The sequence below is a fragment of the Manis javanica genome, chromosome 7 (assembly GCF_040802235.1).
Source record: "Manis javanica isolate MJ-LG chromosome 7, MJ_LKY, whole genome shotgun sequence".
Classification (NCBI taxonomy): domain Eukaryota; kingdom Metazoa; phylum Chordata; class Mammalia; order Pholidota; family Manidae; genus Manis; species Manis javanica.
In genome coordinates, this window is record NC_133162.1 from 36,530,353 (window position 1) to 36,550,686 (window position 20,334).

Genomic DNA, 20,334 nt, shown 5'->3' on the forward strand with positions numbered 1-20,334 from the left:
GAATACAAACGGTAATTACCACAGAAGTACACGGGGAGGAGACCTCAGAGGAGAGGGCCTCGGGGAAGTGGTCATTTTCTGATGAGAGAATGAAGGAGGACCCTGCAGTCAGAGAACAGAGAGGGCAACGGCTCAAGGTCGAGAACCCCCAGGGAGTGCCTGGGAAAGAGCATGACGACAGTAGGCAACATGGGGACAAGGAGAGTGCCCTCTGATTGCACAGCATGGTGGCTGGGCCATGGTGGGGGCCCAACACACTTTTGCTGAGTGAATGAATCCACATTGGCTGAAGTCAAAGAAGTATGAGAGAATAATACCTCATTATTAGGAGATGATAGAAGGGCTTCGCATGTCTAGCCAAGAAGTTTCAGCATTGTTCTATAAGCAGTGGGGAGCCACCAGAGGTTTTCAAACAGAGGAGTTTCTTTTATCTGTAATATATGAAGGACGCTATTGGTGATTACTCACTTCAAGATAATTGTTAACAACTGGAAATGATAAGCTGTCAACAAACACATGCTCAATGCCACTGAAAAGTATGGCTTTGAGGAAGGTCAGGTGGCAGACAATTGTGTGATTTGTTAGATGGGCAAATATGGCTGCCTTTCTGAACAGGATTCTATACGCTGTCAAATTCAGTTTCCCCAGGGTGCTGAGCTGGGCTAGCCTGTACACAGATTGTGGGCCAACATCATGCAAATGTGCTATCATTCCATTATTGTTCGCACAGATACCGTGTGACCCCTCTTTGAGAAAAAGTGCTTTTCTGATAATGTTTTCTTTCAGGGACCGACCCTTCAAGCTGCACACCTTTCTCAAGGGGGTGATGTGATGATTAAATGAAGTGGCATCCACATGAAACAGTCCACCAGGGAGCAGTCATTTAAAACTGCCACTGTGCTGAGCTGGGTTTGCTCAGCAGCTACACAGGCAGGGCCAAACATGGTACCCTCTTCAGGGAGACAGCACGCACATGAGCAGACGTTCAGAGTGATCTGCACACACTCACTGCTTGATTCAAGTTCAAGCTATTTTCACTGTCTTTGTTGAGAAACTGTGCAGGGAAAGGTCTTTCTCATACTTTTTAACAAAGTTCAGCTTTAACAGACTTGGTATCTGCAATTCTACACATGTACTGGGTTTAATTTTTGTGTGAGTGTATTATAAAATGGGGCAATTGGTTTATAGGAGCATTCAGCCACTAACAAGACAATAAAGAGATCTGAACTCTAGTTCTGACTCTGTAGCTAAACTAGCTGCATGACTTTAGCAAGATGCTTAATTTCTCTGAGCCTGTTTCCAAAAAGGAAAAAGATGAAGTTCCTTTAAGGACTCATAGTCTACGGTTTGCCGCTGATTGAATAAATCTGGGTAAAGAAGAAAAGTACGTGATCCTTTGTTATAACATTTCCCACTTAAGTGTGTTGAAGTACAGAAAGTCTCTCTTGAGGAACTGTTCTAAGAATGATCACTAGGTAAAAAGTTCCTGTGAGTCATGTTGAGAAGGCCAGGCAAAACCATCGGTCAAGTCCAGAGCACTGCTCACCTCGGTGAGCCTGGGACAAGTGATAGAAACAGGCATGGGATAGCCAGGGAAGAGCTGCTGGCCTTGCCTTTAGCGTGGGATAAATATTGGCTGCCGCCAGCCTCTCCCTTTACTGAGTAGGAAGTGTTGCCACCATCACTCAGCAGTTTTGCAAAGATGGGGAACTACATGGTTCTGTCTCTCAGGAAAGGCAACACCTTCCTGTAACTCAGGAAGCTCTCCCTGGAGAAGTTTAAATTTCACTGTAATATAGTTTTGTGTGTGTGTCATCTTGGCCCACTAATGGGGCCTGCTAGAGGCCAGCCAGTTCCCCTCCTTGTATAGTGGAGTTCACATCTCCAAGCACCTCCCATATGGGGCTCTTATACTCCAGGCCACTCTACAACCAGCCACATCACCCCAGCACCAGCTACCACACAACCAGGGGCAGCCCATATGCCACCAGAGCCCACTGAACTTAGATTAGCCAGTCTTACCCTGCCTCGTCCACTCCTTCCCAGAAGCCATAATAAAGGCACTTATCCATGGTTCCCCTCCCCCCATCAGGACGAAGCCCAGGACTTCCCTGCACAGCCCCACGTGGTATTCTGTGTGCTCCCCAGGGAACTGTGAGTATAACAAAACTGTAAAACTCTCCCCAGTTCCTCCCTCTAACCTCACGATTCTTTCCCCAGGTAACATGATTAAAGCAATCTTATCTGCTTAAACATGAAAGAGAATAGGTTTTCTGAAGCTTGGATAGTTGTCCAATGACTAACACATAGGGGCGTATTTGGTCGACCCCTGGCCTCAAGATTGGACTGATTCTGTGCGACAATTTTGCTCTAGAACTTCCGTGAGGGGTTATATTGGGGAGAGTCTCACATCTAGGCTAGAGAGAGAGGAGGAGCCAGGGACGGGGGGAACGGGCTGCAAGGAGATGCGGAGGGGCCAAGAATCGCCCAGGGAAAGCTGGAACCACAGCGGGCTTGCCTTGCAAAAGCTGGGCTCCTTGCAGAGACATTCCTCATGCAGGAGGCACTGCCCAGCTTCTCCCTTTCCCCCCACCTGCATCTCCATCTCCCACCGATGCCTCCCACTGGCAGGACCTAGACAAGCACAGGGACATGAGAGTCAGAACCACAGCCTGTACAAGTCGCACCCAGGATTCAGAGCAGAGAAGGGCAGGGGAGCGGAGGAACAGATCAGAGGGCAAAAAGGCTAGGCTGTTGGGCAGCCTCTTGAAAAGAATCAGGTTGCGACAGGAACCCTGTAACCATGACAACATCTGTGGACTTGAGCCGAGCAGCAGCTGTATCCTCAGCCTAGGTACATACATGCCCCTCACTTTGTACCTCAGTGGGTGCCAGGCCTGCTTCTCCCATTCATGACCTGCCTGGACTATACAGCCCATGGCATGAGCCTGGGAATCACAGAACCCTGGTGGTGGTGGGGACTGCACAGACCGTGTAGTCCAGTCTCCCATGTTAGAGAGGAGAAAAGGGAAGCCTAGAGGGGGGCCAGACTGACCCAAGCGGCTGAGGGGCAGAGCCCAGCCGCTTCTCCAGTTTGGTGTTCTTTCCTCTACACACTGATCTGCAGAAGGGATTTAAAAGTCTCTCTCTAATCACACAGACAGTGCCCTGGGAATGAGTGTATTTTAAAATGCAAAACAACAATCCAGACTTTTAAAGAACAAAATGGTTGTTTTAAATCAGGTGGAAAAGTCATTTACCAAATGGGTGTAATAAAGAAAGTCCAAGTCTAACCTAAAGGGTTTTTGTCTTCTCTTTTTTTTTTTTTTTACTACATCTGAACAACATGTTCTTTTTCCTCTTAAATGACTTTAGAATGAGTGCCTAATAATGAAGGCTATTACAATGAAATTTTTTATGAATTAAAATAGCTGTTTCCTTGTTTCAGACAGCTTCACGGGTTTTCTCAGTATCGTACTCTATTGGGCTTTTACCTAACAGAAAATGGGGAGAGGGAGTCTTTTCCTGGTTACCATATTCATAGTATCTTTTTCTGTCTTTCACATATTCCACTATACACAATTTGGAGGAGGAAAAAATGATTTGGGGTAACTCTGCAAGTTGAATTTTAACAGCAAGAATTCTGAAACTTCAGATTTACCAAAGGTGTTTGAACTGGCTTTAACTGAATCTGATTTACTCAAATTGAAGAGTTAACAGTTACCACAGTTCACCAGCTGCTCTCAGCAGGGTCTCTAAGCCTCTTCTCTAAACTGGCCCATTCCTGCCTCTAAGCAGAACAATTAGTCAGGGGAAATTTCTGGAAATTCAGCACCAGGTGGTAATACTGCTAACCTGTTAGAGCCAGGTAACTCTACAACTTCCTCTCTTCTCATTTTAATTGCAGACTATTTATGTAGGAAAGTTATGCTAGTAAATGTGGTGATCATCACAAGTTTTTATTAGTTGTGGTTTGCCCTGCTATTTAAACAACAAAATATTAACAATCATTTGGGTTCATTAACTCTAAACTTTTAAAGAAGGGTTACTAGAATTTTAACAAAAGAATATTAACATGGTTAACAGAATTATTCTGCGGCAAAATAAAAGAAGTGATTCTGTTTGAACAGGAAAAAAAATGGTTTTTCTTGTCTCCCCAATACAGGTTTCCTCCACTCTCTGAAAGGTCAATTTCCACCACTTTGCTTTAATGAAAAACCTACAGTAGTACCTGCTTTTGCTAATGAAAGAAATCCAAAGAGGACTTTCACTTTTACAAAATGGTAATTGCTTCTTGCCTTGGTGTTACATTATTTCAGCTTACAAAAGGTTTCATAGGAACACTCTCCTTTGGGGTAGCGAGAAAACCTCTTATGTTTCTATTTCTGAGCTTGAGCTCACTGGTTCTCATGGAAGGTTATTAGCCTCAGTGTTTTTCATAATCTCACTGTTCTTTCTCAGACACTAAGAGCAAACTGAAGATCACTTAGAAAGATAATTGACTTTTCCATAGTAATGTGGTCATATTTTGAGGAATGTCTTCCCTAAGGGTTTCAGCCCTGGGCAAGTTCACTGAGGATTCAGTGAGACCAAGAAATGACAATGGGACTTCTTGGGGTAAAAGTGTTATACCTGGCTTTAGTGTCCCAGTGGTAGGTCAAGCACTAGTCAAGTCTGCATCCAGCTATCCGCAGGTCTGTAACCCACCTCCATCTCTGCCTCAGCCCAGAGCACTGGGCAGAGCTCTTTATATAGTGACTCAGTAAATAACAGCTTATTGCCCACGGCTGTGGAAGCAGTAGCCTAGCAGCCTTACATCATCAAGTAGTTTAGGTTCAGGTGAGGATCCTGGCCATAGGAACTTCCATTTTCCCCACAAGGGTCATTAAAAGAAAAACCTGCACACCACCAAACACTAGAGTCTTGTGATCCTAGTGGGCAGATTATCAACACTTCCAAGCCTCTCTCTTCCTCGAGGTGCTTTGTATTCCCCACCAAACCTAAACCAGAAATCTCAGACTGCTCAATAACAGACCTTATCTGTCATTATCCCCAGTCTAGCTGATGCTCCTTAAAATAAGGATAGTGGTGTAGTATGTACCAGCATCTGTTTTCATCAGATATGGTAAGACACACGGAAATGGAAATGATTTCCATGGAGAAGTTTACACTCACAGATCCTTAGAAACAGGAGGCATGGCATAGCACAGAGTGGGGGCCACACTGGGAAGCACCAGGGTCAGTAGGGAAGCAGAGGAAACAAGGAGAAAACATAGGTAATGCAGGATAAGCAGATTTAGGATTGGCTAGCTGGAGTAATTTCAGCACCTTCTGGATGGCAGAAATGGACTACAAGCCTGTGACTTGTCTCATACCTGGCCCTGGTGTGATCAGGGCAGGTGGATAGTGGCCCAGAGTATAAAAGCTTTGATAAAAGAGTAGTTGGGGGTATGGTCTCTGCTTTCATTGGTTTATATTGCTCGCAGGCAAGACACTTACTCTCTCTAGGAACTCGCTAGCCCTGTAAAGGGCAGTCTCTCCAGGTCAGCAAGGAGCCAGATATCAAAGCATCAGAATAAAAAGACACACTTAACACAGATAATCTCAACCCTTCTCCTCAGAGGGTGATTCCCTTCTCTCTCCTCACACCAAGTGCTTAGCCAGTCTCCCTGCCTTTACTGTGCAATCCCTCACAGTGGGATGCTGTTTCCTTTCCCTCCCACCTACTTTAGTCCTACTCACCTTCAATTCTTTTCTTTCATGAGATATTCCAGGACCACTCTTGTCCTCACTGATCTCTTCCACATCTGAATCCCTGCAATCCACACTTAAGCAGACAAGTTCTTTGGGAATAGCTATTGGTAAGGTGACAACTTTGCCCAGAATACTTGTGAGAAAACAAAAAAGCAAATTGCTGACCAAAACATACAGAAATCTCTGAAGGGGGACTAAAATCCAGCCCTGCCTTTTTTCTGAATAGCACCCCAATTTTGTTTGGAGGCACCAATTACCTAGCCCCCGAGGATTAGTTGTAGTTGGCTGTATCAACAACAGAAATCCTGTTTCTCACTTGCCCTGCCTCCTCGCAATTAGACATGGACATGTGACTCAATTCTGGTATAGGAGATATATGTGAAAGCAGACTGATAAAGGAGCATAGATATCTAATCCTTCCCTCATTTTCATGATGGATGGACCTTCTGCAGCCATCTTACAACCATGAGGCAACAAATAGGAGCATGAAAACCAATTTGCTAAGAATGTCAGCACAGAAAGATAGAAAGTCTCTGGATCCCTGATGGCATAGTTGAGAGGGTAAGCCCACATCAGTAACCACATACCCCTGGAGTGCCAGCTGTAAAAAAATAAATAAACTCTGTTGCTTTAAGCTACTAATGGCATTCCTAACTACTATCTATCACCTCATTTTTCCAGTAAAACACCAGAAGTTTTGTCCATGGAATTATTCTTCTGTTCACTCCAATGTGAATAAAAGAAAGAAGAGATATTTTTGCCTTATTCCTATATCATTAAAACAATACACACAGGACTGAAATTTTTTCATCAGTTTAAGAATTTTTTGATGAGGTTATTGGTCATTATGACAGAAAAATCTAGTAGCTGCATCCAAACTGATTATTTCTTAATATGAGTCATTATTTGGGTGAGCATATTTTATTTTCCAGCTGCATTTTGTTTAATAAGTAGAATATCCACTTATATAACTACTGCTATTGTAAAGTATTTTGATGATTAAAAATCTAGGTTCCTTCATTTATCACACATAATCCATTATAGTATATAATTTGGATGGACTGGGGTCATAATAAAATTCTCTTTTAGTGTCAGATCAAGAAAAAAAAAATGAAAAAGTCAATAGATTACAGAACAAAAATTTAATCTGTCTGACTTAATCTTAAACTCCAGGTAAATTCTTCTTTACCCACCTCAAACAAATAAATCAGGAGTGAGGAGATAATTAAATCATTGTGTCATATGAAATAGGTGCTTCACAGAGTTAATGGCTCAAAATAATATAACTGATTTCTCAAGGTATTGTTTATAGTATTTGAAGTTTCAGCAAAGAAGCTGAGTACAAGCTGATTCCCAACCTAACCTTCCATACTTTATATTCTGTAATATACATGCTCAAGTATCCAAATAGACTAATGAAACTCAAATGAATAATATACACTATATGATTATTTCAGTCTGCCCACGTTTCCATAAAATCTTTAACTGAATCAATCACAAAGTTGTTGATAAAATAAACTAGCCCAACTCAAGTATTCAGCTTCACAGTTTCTTTTCACTGCAGTGACAAGTCACTAAAGTACTTCTCCAATATAAAGTGCTTCCTCTATAGAATGACGCAATAGGAGCCATAAAGAAGGCTAAGTAGGTGGCAGTGCATAGACTTCGGGAGAGACAGGCCAGGGTCTGTTCCATTCGTTCCCACTATCCGCTGTGGATCCTTGACCAAGTCATTTAGCATTACTAAACTCCCATTTCCTCTAGTGTTGAATGAGGATAACACCTACCATTCAAGATTGTTGTGAGGATTATTTGTAAACACACTGGTAGTCCATTCAACTTAACAGTAAAGCAAGTACGTTAAAAAAAAAAAGGAAATGGAACATGGCAAATGACAATGGACTGTTTTTATCATACACACTTGCAGCCCATGCTGGATGAATTGCCCTAACCGGCACAGAGCAACACTGACTCTGGACGTTAGTATGAAGTGATTGTTCTGGTGTATGCATTCTTCACAATACCCACTGACAAAGAGATTAAAAGCAGTTAGCTTTTTTGTGAGAACAGCTTTGTATGTTGCCCCAGGTGAGTCACCTCTGCTCTCAGTCAAAATAGAGTCCACAGGTCCTTCATCATTGTTACTTTCTCAGAGCATCATGCTGGCCCACTATATTGATGACATCCTATTAATTGGCCCTAACTAGTGACAGTTAAGAGACAGAAGACCTCTAGCACTGAAGTCAGAACTGCTGTCAAATGCATTCTGCTTCTACTAGAGAAAGAGCTTTGTGACCTTAGACCATTTTTTTAAACTCCCAGAGTTTCAACTTTCTTTTTTCTAAAATAGGAGGAATAGTAACTACCTGAAATAATTACTAAGAGAATGAAAGGAGATAATATCTATGAATATACTTAGTTTAAAGCCTAGCACATAGTAGATACAAAAAACTACTTAAATAAATAGAAGCTACTTATACTGATTTTTATTTTAAAGCTTTGAAGAGCTTTAACAGATCTATTCCAGAGTGTGTGTTTGTGTGTGTGTGTGTGTGTGTGTGTGTGTGTGTGTGTGTGTGTGTGTGTTTCACTTCTGAAAGTTTTCTGTATTTTTTTACTCATATTTTCCTCCCAGGTTTTACTAAGTTAAAATCAAAACTTTGTTCAAGAAGTTCAAACTGATGACAAACATGCGTCCCAATTATAACCCTCAGGCATTGTTCAATGTTGATCTTAAATTGTTTTTATGTAAATTAAAACTTCTTTGAAAATCCAATCAGGTTACATCCATAGATGACAAACCAATGTTTTTAAATAGATTCTGAATGTCAAAGAGATTTCTCTGCCCAGGGCACCAGCTACATAAAATTAACAAACCCTCCACTGACATGTTGAAGTAGAATGATTTTAAACCCTCAATAATTCCTTCATGCACTTGCAAAACTTGCAGAATATTGCGAAATAAATTTTGTAATTCAAACATAAACTTTCACATGTAAAAACAAAAGATACTCTGTTTTCCAGGGCCAGTATTCTAAAGTCACACTATTTCTGCAAAGATAGACCTCTAATCACTGTTTCAAAGATTAATGAAAGCAGGTTATTTACTCTCCAGGCCCAGCCTAGGGGGCATTAAGGCTTGACAAGATATATAAATAACTTACACCAAATTAACACCTCTGTATAAGAACCGCTTCCTAGGATTTTCTTAATCATTTTTTATTTCTACAAATAAGGGGGAAAAAAACACAAAGTCAGTATTTTAATGAATTTTTTACATGCTTAAAGGAAACCTACACTGGGTGTTTCTGGAGGCAGGAAACAGTAGTATTCAATTCAAATCAATTATTTGCTTGTGATAGTTGAGAACGTAGAGAAAAAAAAATTATCTCCACTTTTGTAGTGGCTTCAAGGTGTGGGGATATTTGAAAATATAATATTAAACATATTTAAGTGGAACAAAATGATACTATCAGTTCCCTGGATGAGGGGCAAAATGCTCTTATGATTTTGATATTTTTGAGTTATGACTTGTGAAATGCATATTTAAACAGTGGGATTGAAAATTTATTTTCATTCCACAAACCTAAGGACACACTCCCAAAAGTTGAAACCTATTAGAATATTCAGAATGACAGAGTTCCTCCTGTGATTCTGAAGAGCTCCCTGTTTAAGGTGGCCTATTTTCCCACCCTAATCACCACTGGGAATCACCAATCAAAATCCCAAAAAAATAATGCAGACATTAAAAAATTCTGCAGCAAGAATTACAGATTTTTTAAATCTTGGAATCATGTCTTCAGATATACAAAGTGCCAGATGGGAAACTTCAGAGACCTGGCCCCTGGTTGCAGAGCTCTAATTGTTAGATTCTTCTATTTAATGTAACCAGAATCTTCCTGGTTCAATCCTTCCAGTAGAGTATCTTGGTTTACACATTATTCTGCACAAAGGAGCCTCCAATTCTTGAATATAACACAATTTTAGAAGAAGGAATGTTGGTTCTAGAGCCAAAGGGCTCAAGACTCATATTTCAATTATTAGCTCTGTTAGCTTGGGAAAGTGACTGAATTTGAAATTCAATTATCTAACCTGTATAATTGGGATGATAATTACCTACTCTGCAAGACTGTGTAGGGGAGAAAAAACAATTCTCCGTCTGCTCTTCTAAGTTATTAGCTGATTCCCCGTGGATAACGTGAAGGTTCCTATGGCCAGGATCCTCACCTGAACCTAAACTACTTGATGATGTAATTGGCCTGCTGCTAGGCTACTGCTTCCACATCAGCAATAAGCTATTACTGACTGAGTCACTATATAAAGAGTTCTGCCCAGTGCTCTGGATGGAGGCAGAGACCAAGGAGGATTACAGACCTACAGACTGCTGGAAGCAGATGTAATTCTAGTGCTCGACCTATGGCCAAGAGAACAAGCCAGGTAATAAACCCTTTCACCCCAAGAATGTTCCATTGTCATTTCTTTGGTATCAATGAATCTATAGTGAACTTGTCTGGGACTGAAACTCCTTGGCAAGACAGTCCCCTGTGATAAAAGATTAATAGGAGTAAAACAAGAAGTTGAAGGCTGATGGACAGTGACTGCTATGGGGTATGTGGTGGGGCTTCATAATAGGGGAGAATGCAGTAACCACAATGTTGCTCATGTGAAACCTGAGCATAAGATTGTATATCAATGATACCTTAAAAAAAAAGAAAAACAAGTTTACTGACATTTATATTCCTCATATGTACATGGGAAATAACCAGGGAAAAATGAGTTACTCTCCTAGTTGACATAGAACTCCAGCTTAAATACCATCTTCATCTAAAGAGAAAAGAAAGAAAAACGTGGAAGAGGAGGCCAGTTATGGGAAGGTGGCCAGGAAAATCATAGTAAGCAAGAGTAAAGTTTGTTATGCAAATTTAAGACAGTGCCTTCTCCATACTGATAAGTTTCCAGAGATTTAGAGTCATCCCTCTTTTCTTGATAGAGAGAGACACCCATACAAATAGAGATTTCCTTTATAAGTATAAATGTCCCATACAAAATGATAACTTCTCTGTTTTCAAAGCTTCTCCTGTATCTGCTCTTTCTCAAAATAATCCTTCTGCCAAAGCAGCATATTTTGGGGTGGTATATTCTGCTACCTTCATTTGCAGGGAGTTATATGAGATAATATCTAGGAAACATATAGCACAAACTTTGACTATTCTCTATCTGCTATAATTTCCATGTTGCTTATTTTCTTCCCCCATCCCAATGCTCTGATTGGGCCACTCTTATCTTCTGGCATGTCTGAGTTATAATACACTTCACATGTTCCAACAGATATACAAAGGAGGGCCTATGGCTTACAGAGAGCTTTATACCAGGACCTTTCTTTCCCAGACACAGAAGTTGGCAAACTTCTCCTATCAAGTCAAGTATATTTTAAGTGTTGGGGGCAACAGTCCCTGTAGCATATATTTTTTTGTTTTTAATAACCCTGTGGCAAAGACAAAACATACCAGATACTTGATGTGATAGTTATTTAGGCTATTGGAATAGGGCCAACATTTGTTAATCAAGCATGTCTCAGAAAAGCGAAGGGGACGTGAGGTATGCAGGAGTCATTCATGAGTTTGATGGAATTCTTCAGGAAGGACACCACAGGGAAAATGAAAGTTCCTATGGCCAGGATCCTCACCTGACCCCAAACTACTTGATTATGTAATTGGTCTACCGCTAAGCTAATGCTTACACACCCGTTGGCAGTGAGCCATTATTGGCAGTGTTACTATATAAAGAGTTCCACCCAGTGTTCTGCCTAAAGGCAGAAATGGAGACAGATTGCAAATGCCCCAGAGGCAGACATGATTCCAGCATTCAACCTTCCACCATGAGACTAAAGCTTGATAGAAACCCTTTTACCCCTAATGTTTCATTATTGTTATTCAGTCTTACTGAATAGAGTGAACTTGCCTGCGGGTAATCCCCCTCAGGCAAGACAAATGTAGACAGGTCTACCCCAGAATATGCCAGGATAGAGCGGTCATCTGCAATTAGCCTCAGAAAGCAAAAGACAGGGAGTTTTTTTTTTAACAGTTTCGCTTTCAGAAGCACAGGGCTCAGGTGAATTTCATTCACTATTAACACCTTAAAAATGTAAAAACCACTCGTAGATGGTGTGGCTTGCCATTGACCTTTGAAGAAGTCAGCAGAGCCCAGAAGGAGTGCCTTGTGTGCTCTAAGAGGGACTTAGACCAAGTCCTGTTGCAACATGGGACAATAGTAAGGGGGCCGATAACCCTTCTCAGGTGGCAGATAGACTATATTGGGCCTCTGCCCATATCAGAAGGGTATCGGTATGCCATGACGTTTTTGGACACAGCTACCAGCCTATTGGTTGCTTTTCCTGCACTGTCATGCAGATCAACAAACCACCAAAAGAGTCCTAGAGCATCTCTGCAGCTTATAACCAGCCACAGGTGATTGAGAATGATCAAGGCACCCACTATACTGGACATGTGTTACAAGAATGGTTGCAGCAATTAGGAATAAAGTGGAAGTTTCATGTGCCATATAACCCTACTGGGGCAGGAATGATGGAGAGATACAATGGTTTGTTGAAATCTGGCCTAAAGTCAGACACCAATAGTCTACAGAGCTGGTCAGTTCACTTATGGACAGTGCTATGGTGTTTGAATGAGACACCCCAAAAAGGAGCCTCAAGCCCTGTGGACATTCTAACACACATTGCTGCCTCTCCTATACAACTGTATGTGAAAACCAAAGAGGAATTATTGAAGCCAGGCTAAGGCCAGCAGAGCAGAATCGTGCTGCCAGCCCCAACTGCATTAAACCCTGGCAACTCTGTTGAGTGGATGTAGCCTGAACATTTCAACACATGGACTGGCAGTGGCTGGCCCTTCTGGCACCTTAGGGACAAGGCCTGATAGTTGGCTTCCTGTGTGTTCCTGGAATAATAGCAGAGTGGCCCCCAAAGATCACAGTACTGTACTCGAAACATCTGGGATGTAATAGCATCTTACAGGGAAGTTCTGTTTTAACTTTATGGCCAGTGCATGGACTTCCCATAGCCCTATATACTGACCCATCTGTAACCCCCACAGGGAGAGGGGTGAAGGTCTGGTATACTAGACCAGAACGAGATACCATTCCTGCCCTGTCCTATCACAGGATGACTCTCTTGCATGCATCCTACCTGCTGGACAAGATTTGCCTATGCTGGTGTCATTAAAACATGTACCTTATCGCCCTTAAGGTTATTTTCTTCTACAGTCCCTATGGCCTGGACCCACCCCCTGGCTACAGCTGCTGCATGATGATTGTTCTGAGCTCCCTACCCATTCAGCTACTTACTGCGTGTGGAATGGGCGAGCTATGGAGTTAACCTGCCTAGGACTTTGAACCTAGCTGAATCATCCAGCTTGAGGACTATCATGATTTTATTGCTGTTGCTACTGTAAGTCATTAATTAGTCTGATTACAATGCTCCAGTTGTCTCACACAGGGGCCATTGCAGAAGATGGGGAACAAGTAGATTATAAGGAGAGATTTCTGGAGGGGTGGATTGTGGGTAAAATTACAGTATTTCCAAAATCTCTCACCTGGCCTTACTGTATTTCCATATCAATAGGTGTTTCCAAGCTGGGGAGATAAATAATCTATCTCTACATCAATAAGTAATTACAACGGCCAGTAAGGGCATATCTGGACTGGAGAGGTTGCGTGGGATCCCTTTTTGTAGCTGGGTTGTGAGAGACATGGGCAAGCAGAAGTGGACAACTGCTTGTACATAATAAATGGGTTTCTCCCACTTTATTTATCCCTTTGACTGATTTCAGCTTCAAAGGTAATTTGCCCCAGGCTGGGAGCATATCCCTCACCCCCTCCACCCCTGGAATTATAACCATCTCACTTAATCTTCACAAAATCTTCTCAGGTAAGTACTATTTCACTCCCCATTTTATAGAAAAGAAGCCTTGATATACTCAATGTAACAAAATGTGCTCAAGATCACCTGGCTGGGAAAAGAGCAGGGCTAGGCTTCAACTCAGGTGTCTTTAATTCCAATACTTATATCTTAACTACCAAGTAGTTATGTCCCCTCCTAAATTATCTTCATCATGATTTGACCAGCCAAATTATCTTTATTCCCTGGCATTCTTTTGCTATGTAGACTTAGCCCAAACACGGCTGGGTTGCTTTTGGGGAATTTTTTTTCCTCAATTTAACAGCTGCAAACCTTTAAATGACTTAAATTTGAAAACATAGTTCTCTATTTCTTTAAACAAGCAATAATTTCATACATAACACATTCACTCAGTTACTAAATTCAGAGAGCAGTATGTGAGAAAGTCCCAAATGCTCTGTAATTTTGTCAAAATATCTTGGGTTCAGAGCTAGATTTACAGAAAGTTTAAGATATTTATGAGCATTACATATAGAAAAACATTGCCCTCAACAGGTTATAAAATGTTATCAGTGTTCCTGATTCTAATCATAAGTTTCTTAGAAGAACTGAATCCATCAGAGCTGAGCTGCTGTGCTCAGCACAATTCCAATAAAAGCAGTCTTGGCTAAGGAGGAACTGCATGCAATTATTTCTGAGCTTTTTTCTGATACCTACCAAGGAAGGGGACTGGCTGCCCTGTGAGTAATGGCCAAAGTATAGCTGTGCAGAGCCACCAGGGAGCTAACTGAGTATCACCTCTGTAAAGCTTCTATGTAAAATGGCACACCCAAGCTGAACACAAGAAGAGAACTATATGCAGGGGAGCTACAAACAAAAAGGCAATGTTAAGACCTTTTATTTGCCAGGAGTCCAGTGTGTTACGTGTTTTAGTTAGACTCTTTTGTTGCAAGTAGCAGGAAGAAAAGAGAGAGAGGTGGGAATTTCTAAGAGGGATACAAGAGGGATCTCATGGAAGCCAGTAGCAGAAATCGCTGGGTCTGAAGAAGGAACTGGGTGAAGGAAAACAGGAAGAACATTATACTCTCTATCCATCTCTCACATGCTCATCTTTGCACACACTTTATGCTTCTCTCAGCTCACTGCCTTTCTTTGCTTCCCAACCTAATAAGAAATAAGTCTACCCTGCAACTCTCAAAGGTCCAGCCACATGAACAGTCTCAATTTTAAATAACCAAGCGAAGCCACATTTTCCTACATTGTTTCTACCCTTCATCCAATCAACCAGGAGACCTAGGGTCACAAAGGACAAAAACTGCAGCTTAGAAATTCAAAGCAGAATTCAACTGAACAAATTTGAGGATCTAATTGGCTTTATAAGCAATTCATGAATCAGGCAGCCTCCCATCTGCAGATAGAGATGCTCCCAGGATCTCTGGAATCAATGGAAGATTTTTATACCAAGGGGGGTAGGCAAGAAGTTATGAGCAAAAGATAAGAATGTATTGTTTCAGGCGAGGACATCTTCTTTTGGGAGAGGAAGGGGGAGCAAGTTTTTATCATGCAGACTACCTCATAGCGCTGGTCATGAAGTTTCAGACTGACTGACAAAAGGTCACATTCCTGGAATAGGTTGAAACTGTAATTGAATCTTGCTTTGCTTTGCTGTCCCCAGGTCATAAATCTTCAAAAGAAAGAAAGTGGGAAGCCCAAGACTAGAAATAATGACTTCTTACTCTTTCAGAGACAGCAGGAATTCCCCCAGAAGAAAAACATCAACATTAACTTACTGTCCAAATGTTCTTTGCATATCCCAGCCACTGTTTCCAGAGGTGTGCTCTCTCTTCCACGATGCAGGATGCAGGTCACTACTGTCCTCCTGGGCAAAGAACTCAGTTCTCCTTGGCCTCAGCTTTGCAAGCAGGTCAGCTCTAAAAACATTTTCTGATTGACAGAAACATCACTCAAAGATGGGATTGGCTGCCTCCTTCGCCGAATTTCTTCTTTTGTTTTAACATCATATGGGCTCCCTGTCAATAAAAGAGAACCATTTTATTTCCTAAATCCGCATCTTACATTGGTTCATCTTATGCTTCAGTGGGTAATATTTCCACTTCCTAAGATTTTTGAGGAGTTTAAATGGCTGGTATCATTTGGCTTGGGATTTTTATTTTCTCTAGGATTGAAGCAGAAGTGAATTGTGGATTGACCAGTAAGATTAGGTATTCTTGGACTTGGCCCAGTTAGTACACAGTACTTGGCATCTAATTTTGATAACGCACAAAATGTAGCTGTGAACATGAACATGTAAATACATCTGCCTATACACATAGACAACTGATTTTCCCCAAGAATTAAGAATGGAATATAAATATTCACTTATGCATTCAAAGAACATTTTATTGCATATCAAATATGTACCTAACGGCCCTGTGCTAGTGATAAAAATTAAAAGGTGAATACAACAGAATTCCCTGCCCGCAACTAGTTCCCTGTCTGGAGTGAAAAGAGAGTCAAACAAACATCAGAAGGTTGGAAATACAAGAGCGATCTCTCTGTGCCTCACTGTGATAAAGCCTTCATTGCACATTAGTCCAGGGTGGGGTACTAAGGCACCTTTCATTCTCAACAGAAATCTTGGCTTACAGTGTGAGACAACATACCCAGAAACACTACTAATATGCCCAGCACGTGATAAAAATGGTAACAGATGATGTTTATATTTAGTCCTATCTCAGTTTTTCCCTCTCCCCACTCCTAGCTCCAGCCACGAAGCTATCCCTCTGTTCCCACTTGGCCTTAACTAGAAATAACAAAAATAGCTAATGTGTTACTATCTGGCAGGCACTGCACTGTGCTCCTGACATATGGTTGGCTGTGCTTCACATCCTAAAGGCAGCTACCAGAGAGTATTATCCTCCTGGCATGTATATGGAAACAGAGAAACAGGCTGAATAATTTGCAGAAAGACTTTGGACCCAGGCCTTCTCCTCAGAGCCCAATGTCTCCACCTCATCATTTCCAGGAATCTGAAGCACTAAATCATTTCTCTGGCTGAGATGTGAATTATGGGTGTCCCCCTCCCCTCTCCACTGCCCCCCAAAAGCCATTTTCATCCTAAAGAATCATTTGAATCCATTGTGTTGGAATGTCAGGCATTGTGGAATGATAGAAAAATAAGTAGTTGGGGAGAGGGGAACAGACCCTGACATTGCCCCTCAAAAAACACCAAATAGTTATCTGGCTTGTACTTTTTTCCCCAATTTTATTAAGATATAATTAACATACCTCACTGTACACGTTTAAGATGTAGATCGTAATGGTTTGATTTACATATATTGCAAAATGATTACTCCAGTAAGTTTAGTTAGCATCCGCCATCTCAGATAGATACAACGAAAAGAAAAAGCAGAGACTGGATTTTCCTTGTGATGAGAACACTTAGGATTTCCTCTCTTAACGACTTGCACCTGTACCGGGCAGCAGTGCTGTCTACAGTCATCATGTTGCACATGACATCCGTGGAACTTGCCTGTCCCAGGACTGGAGGTTTGTACCCTTTGACTACCTTCCTCCTCCCCTCCTCCCCCACCCCCTTGATTGGCACTTAAAAGAAGAAAGTAGCAGAATGAATATAGGTTTAGATCAATACTCACCTAACCACCAACAAGGAGATGCCAAAGCGTGCCCCTGACTCCCTCCGTGGCCTCTGGAGAGCTGAGTGGCAGCTGCCAGCCCTCCGGCACAAACCCAACAGGCTCCGCGAAGGCACCATGCAAGGTGCGGGGTTTGAGGTAAGGACCACGGTTGAAGGCACGTTACACTCTTTCAAGCAGGGTTTTGGATTGTGGTGGAGGTGTTTGGTGTTTGGTTTTATTTTATCTTCACTGCACTTCTTCCCAGGTTAGAAAGGTAGGTATCGCCAAACCCATCCGGAAGGTGAAGAAACTCGTGGCCGGCAAAGCCTGACCCCGTGTCAAGAGTGTCAAATGGCAGAGCCTGACCCTTCATGGGAACACCTCTCCCCTATAATTCTTCTCCTTGGTAACTATTTATCCTTCAAAACTCAACCCAACTCCGAGAAGACTCAAAACACATCATTTTCTAATACTTTACTACATTTCTCTATAATCTATTCTCCTGAGGCTATTTACATCCACTTTCTTTTTATCATGAGCTATAGTTGTGGATGCTATAATACTGAGTGTCTGCATTTTGTTTTCCTCTTCAAAGGGGCTTGGGTTTTAGTGTGGCAGCAGTGTATTTACTGGCTGATCAGCTTTACCCTAGTGAGACTTATGTTAGGCTTTGCAAAGAAGTATCTAAAACAGCCTTTGTCTATGGCAAGAGCAGCCCCGTTCTTAAGGTTCATGGCATTTCTGGGTTCCCAGTTAAATGCCCAGAACGTTTGGCAAGGCCTCCCCTCTAGCTTTTCAAAAGTCTGTTATCTCCCCAAGCCAAGCACCCTCTGGAACCGCCAGGCAGCACACAGGCGCCTAGTAGCTCTTACCCTCCTTTCTCAGTTCTGAGGAGTCTCACCTTGCACATGCACAGATTAAAATCTGTCCCAAGATGGAAGAGACCCACACCAATCTCTGGAAGTACTTTTCCAAGCAGTTTCCTCCTTTCGGGAGCCCTGCCCAGCCAATTCCAGTCATCCACTACACCAGACATGGCTTTCGATTTGCCCCACCCCCCGAGGCCAGCATGTGGCATGGATCCCTTCCCTTGTGCTGTAGTTTGGAAGGCGCCCCCAGGCAAAAAGCTGAGGGAAATGTAAAGCTCACCTCATGCCTTTCCTTATTCTTAGGAATCAATCCCTGTGGTTGTAAAAAGTTGACGCATATTATTTTTACAGTTTTACATTTTTTATGATAAGAGGATATATGTTATATCTGTTACTCTGTCACGGCCAGAACAGGAAGCTGGTATCTTCTGATCTTTTGAAATTCAATTCAAGATTTTCCCTATGCCTGGTAAACCCCTGGTAAATCCCTGGTCACCACGCTTTGCAGTCTTGTTTTCATACATCCCTACCTCTACCTCTTAGGCTGTGGGCCCTCTGTGAGAGCGGACATTGATGAGCATGGTGTGGAACATAGCAGGCATTCCAGAAGTGCCCGATACCGATTTTTTTAATAAATCAGTAAAATTTCTGCTTAAACTAGTCATGAAATTAACATAAATGTCCTACTGAAATGAAAACTCTTTGAACCAGCTGAGAAAAATGATGGGGAAAAAACTGGAGACTGAAACAACAAGATTTGCACAAAGAGACACAAATACTGGCCTCCGTCTGAGGGAATAATGCCCAGGGGATGCCACACTTGTCCTTCTGTGGGAGAGCCAAGGGGGCCCAGGCTGAGTCCCAGGACTCTGGTACTGGATGGCTGAAGGAAGAGGAAATGTACTTTTGATTAAGACAGAGGGACCTGTCTTCCACAGTCACTCTGACCCAATCCCTGAGAATTTGTTCACACTACTCACTAGAGATGAAAAACTGAAATAGCAAATGAAGCTGTCACGTAGGTATTTAGCACAAAAGACTGTTGAGACAGATTTCCTGTAACTTCCAATACTTGTCTAGCACTTAGCATGTGCTAAGAAGATTATTGTTGAATAAATGAATGAGTGACTGAACCAATGAAGAAATATTTAAACCTGACTTCCAAAAATGAGTAACTCTGCTCAAGGTGAGCAATCAAGCAATAATCATCTCTTCCATTTGGGTGCTACTTTAGAGGCCACAAAGTGCTTTCTGGCACAATGTCACCTGCCAGCCCCACATCAGTATCTCATGAAATGACCTGCCCAGGAACAATGAGAAGCAGCCTTTTAAACTACTCTTTTCAATTCAGAATTGAACAAAATCTGGCGAACTCAGAGAAGATCCATAGGAGAGCAATAAAAGAGGGATTAAACAGATCTTCTGAGGAAATGTTAAAAGAATAAGGATTATTTCAGATGGAAGAAAAGAAGGGGATTAGAAATTTCCAAGCAATGAAACAGTATTCTGTGAACAATGGTAGTTAGCTGTGAATCAGTTCCACTGAGGACAGAAAAAGAGGAAGCTGACAGCTTTAAGAGGGAGAGATCTACATTAAATCCCAGCGAGAAATGGAGAAATGGAAGGGGTTGTGGTTTGCCATAATAAGAATAATCAGGCATATATCGATTTAAGGAAGTCTACGTTTACATGACATACAGATTCATTAGGGTTTTTTTTTAAGTAAGAAGAGCTGTGGGTTATTCTTCAGAATGTTTTTCACATCACCCTTCTACAAATGTGTAAACTTCTTGATAATGTAAGTCAGCATTTGGACACGAGACTTCCAAGGCTGAGACTGCCATACAATGAAGTTAGATTTTTTTAGTTTACCATATCCTACTTACTACTCTTAGGAAAGACTTTAGTGTGCCACCCTTAGGAAAGATTTGCCTTCCTCTCACTTTTATTATGAATAATAATGTTATAGAGACATCACTGAGTTTCCACTGTGAAATTCATGATCATCCGGTCAGTGAGCCTGTAACTGTCTATAGATCTGTTATGCTCTGAGAAAGATATAGTTATCTACCTTTGTACAAGAGTATGTTCCACTTAGAAGAGCCTCTAAAATAGTTCCTCAGATACAGATTTGACTGGGGCAATGCAAACAAGAATA

The 20,334-nt window shown here is 41.8% G+C and overlaps 1 protein-coding gene across 5 annotated transcripts in view; it reads right to left on the reverse strand.

Annotated features, from left to right (window-relative positions):
* Window positions 1–20,334, reverse strand: part of LOC118971520 (uncharacterized) — a 304,795-nt gene that overhangs the window by 195,999 nt on the left and 88,462 nt on the right. For 3 of the 5 annotated variants that reach the window (XR_012133132.1, XR_012133130.1, XR_012133131.1), the window contains exon 3: window positions 15,460–15,699. The gene's annotated coding sequence lies outside the window, so the exon portion shown is untranslated. Of the gene's footprint in view, window positions 1–316; window positions 432–15,459; window positions 15,700–17,325; window positions 19,543–20,334 lie in introns of those variants that run through there. The other 2 variants (XR_012133133.1, XR_012133134.1) reach the window with 2 other exon arrangements.